We start from the raw sequence: 4,024 nt of genomic DNA on the forward strand, positions 1-4,024 counted from the left end.
GACAGGGAGGGCTTGCAAAAACACTGTTTTATACATTGCATGTTCTGAAAAGTAACCTCGGAGTATGTACAGAAACATGCTGATCTTATGTGATTCAAACTTCCTGTATCAACAATGAGCATATTGATGTAATGTCAAATTGGCTTTATCCACTAGACCCATACATACATATATTCATATATAGTTAGAGAGAGAGAGGGATATACATGCATAAACATATATATATATATATATATATATATATATATATATATATATATATGTGTGTGTGTGTGTCCGTGTGTAAATGATTTTCAATGTCCATCTTATTGAGGTCTAACATAATATGTCGTAAACCTTTATTTTTCAGGCAAAAATGGATTGCTCTATAGCTACCTGGTCCATGGTCGAGACAGCTATAATGACTGTTTCCCAAGTTTCAAAAATGCAACTAGTTGAGAGGATTGGGTTATGGATGTTAAGTAAAGATTCAAGTACACCATATTTTGTACTCATAATCAGACAAGCTGAATGTTATCAAGTCCTGTGCTGAAGTGTTCTTATCTTCTGAGTGGGCTGAAATAATTTTTCTATAGTAATTATAGGTGTGGCAAGGACTGTTGAATTTTGGGAACAGTTGTAACTCGGGGTGGCATACAATTTGCAGTAAATTTGTCAGCTAGGATATTATCTCTTTCCTCTGGGTCACAGTGGGAAACATTTTTGTGGCTACTACCAAATGTAGTTAACTGTTACTCTTTAACTTTCTGACATAGTTTAAGAAAGATTTATGGTTATTTTCTGGTTTCAGTGGCTATTTTTTGTTACTTTTAAGCTCTTTGCTAGTTTGCATGAATGTACTCTTGACCTGCCCTTGATGAATGCAAACAGGCAATTACAAACTAGTCTAACCAGTCTCATTCATAGGTTCATAGGTTCATAGGTAGGTACTAGGCTATCGACCCAAGGGCCTATGTAAGTCTAGCCTACAAGGTTCCCTGGCTTACGCCACCCAAGAAAGTTATTTTCCTGTGCCAATGTCGAGCAGAGACACAGAAGTTATCCCCGGGGTTTGTTTGTTTATTTGTGTCTTTCAGCTTTTCTTGGTTAGGGGTCGCCAAAGTGGAACTCCAGTCCGCTAATGATTGGCAGCTGATTTTTACATACTGGCTTGCCAGGCCTGATGCACAACCTTCAACGAAGGTACGCCCATTCACGCATGTCTCCACGCAGAAGACGCTCTAGCTGAGAACCGAACTGGACAGCGTCTTACTGAGAGGCGGCAACACTCCTGCTGCACCACCACCGCTGGTACAGAAGTTATCCCCGGGGTGTATTTCCTTTTTCCCATCCACTCATCAAGATTTTTCTTGAAGAGTGCTAATGAAGAACTTTGCTTGACATAGATTGGTAGCCTGTTCCAGAGTATGGGAAGTCTCTGGGACAGGAATCGATCCCTCCAGCATATCCTGTTTATTGTGGTGACAAGGTTTAGGTCCCTAGAGTGTGTAGCTCAGAGGGATTGGGATTTCTTTAGGTGTAGCATGTCCAACAGCTCTGGGTTTGACATAGCTTTATATGTTAGGCAGAGATCACCTTGGAGTAGGCGATATGCTACGGAGTAAAGCTGGAGTTTTATGAGGCGGTCAGTGTAGGGCATTTGTTTGAGGCCAGTAATCCTCTTTGTGAGGTACTTCTGTGGCCTTTCCAACTGCTGCAGATGTCTTGTGAGGTACATTCCAAAAGAGGCGTTGTACTATATAATGGGTCTAATGAGTGTCGAGTAGAGGGGAACAATGACCTCTTTTTTCGTGGATGAGAACCCTTTTATGATGAGGTGTGCCATGTAGAAGGACTTCCTGACTACTGTGGCGATGTGACTATCAAATGAGAGACTACTGTCCACCTGGGTCCCAAGGTCTCTTATCACACATTCGGTGTTAAGTAGATTGCTGCCTATGTGGTAGTTCAGGGGTACAGAGTTTTTACCAAAGGGGGGTAAAGCCATGAATTAATCAATCAGGATACAGAGGGACCTCCAAACACTGGACCTGTTTCAGTTTGGATTCATCAAGGGCAGGTCATGCTTACTCAACCTGGTGGATTTTTTGGAAAAGGTCACCTAAGCAATGGATGAAGGCAAAATGGTACACACCACATGCCTTGGCTTGGCCACAGATTTTGACACAATTCACTGCTTAGGCATAGCTAAATAACCTGAGAATAAACCCCTATGTCACCCACTGGATTGCTAACTGGCTTACAGACAGAAAGCAGATAATCAAAATAGGGGAAGTCACCTCCACAAAGAGACCAGTCACCAGTGGAGTCCCACAGGGTTCTGTGCTGGGACCTCTCCTTTTTGGCATCTACTTTTTTTGAATTAAAAAACAACACCAAAGGGCACTGGATGACTAAATCTGCACATGACTGCAAGCTCAGAGCAGTCATTGAATCCCCAAATGATTTAGCCATCCTGCAGATAAGTGTATCCCAAATAAATAACTGGTGCAAAAAGTATGGACTGAAACTAAGTGGCAAAAAATGCATTATTGTATTCTCTATGAAGCCATTTATCCCATAAGTCTGTTATAGTTGAAATCCCCCAATATAAAGGTACCAGGATTGATGCAGATTTTAGCTAAGGCATTAAGACAATTGTTCCAGTCAGTGAGTGGCATTGAAAATGTAATGTAGCTAATTACTAAAGTGTCATTAATCTTGTTTAGAATGATTTGGACATCTAAGAGTTAAAATCTGGGGCCCTAAAGAATTAGGCGATTATGCTGTCCTTGATGTACTGATATTTCCCCACAATTGCCAGGGGGTCAGATAGCATGATTGGCACTATACCCAGGACTAGATGGGGTTAGTTGTATAGAGTTCTTTCTCTGTTTGAAACCATGTCTTTATTACTACACATATTAATGAGTTCAACATGTAATATGGCTCTATGTCTGGGTGTTATTTTGTGTAGACTGCTTGTATTGAGTAGAGCCACTTTAATGTATTCCAAATTGTGCTTTACTAAGTTGGAATGTTCATCAGTCAGACTCCTCCTAAAAAAGGTGCCATGAGAACAGCAAGAGTTTTAGCCACAATGTGAATGCTCTCATAAAATATGTGCAGATCTTCAGTGTCAATACAAGATGGCTGCCAGCCATCAAATTCCACATTGTCATATACTTTATGATACCATCTACAGGGGCCAATTATTAAATCCAAATATTTTCTCTTTGAAACTTGACACCATTCTTTGTGATAGCAAAATACCACAAAAATAGTGTATTTCTTGCCTTTTACTTATGTATAGCAAGGTCAGCCATATCCTTCTGCATGTCTTTTTGGGTATAGCACCTAAGGTAATTCATCCCATTGATAGCCTGGTCAAAAACATATTTTTCATAATGTAGGGATCAAAGAGCCCTCATAATGTCCAGAATCCTGGTTCCTGGAATACAGCTGCCACTTTATGCTTATGCATGTTAGTAAGAGTAATGTTCACATACCCGACAAGAGAGTCACTTGCAACTAAAACATTACATTAGTGAACTTTAAGGGCTTGGCTTATATCCTTTTGACTTGTGTGTAGGTATATATGTGTATATGTACAGAAAGAAAGAGATGTATTGCCCTCTCTCTCTCTCTCTATATATATATATATATATATATATATATATATATATATATCTGTATATGTATATACCTATATCTATGGATGGATAGATAGATAGATGTAAATAGTTATGTAGACAGACTGCAGACTGTTTGAGGGGGGAGGTTGCTCTATAAATTAATGGCTGAGATTTCTTGATCATTAGCTTTTGGCAGTTTTTCTTAATCAACATCCACATAAGTTGATGTAATGAAGATGCGCTGTGCAGTAGGAATATTTGTGCATGACTCTGCATCTTTTGTTCTTTCCAAAATGTGTTTTGAGAAGAGAAGCTAAGACTCCATGTTCAACAAATACTTACACCTTTCATATATCAAATCTTTGGAAGGTAGCTGTAAAAAGACTTTAGTAAGCATGAGGCACTTCCTA

This window comes from Protopterus annectens, chromosome 14.part0 (genome assembly GCF_019279795.1).
Source record: "Protopterus annectens isolate FY-2018-M chromosome 14.part0, PAN1.0, whole genome shotgun sequence".
Taxonomy (NCBI): Eukaryota; Metazoa; Chordata; order Ceratodontiformes; family Protopteridae; genus Protopterus; species Protopterus annectens.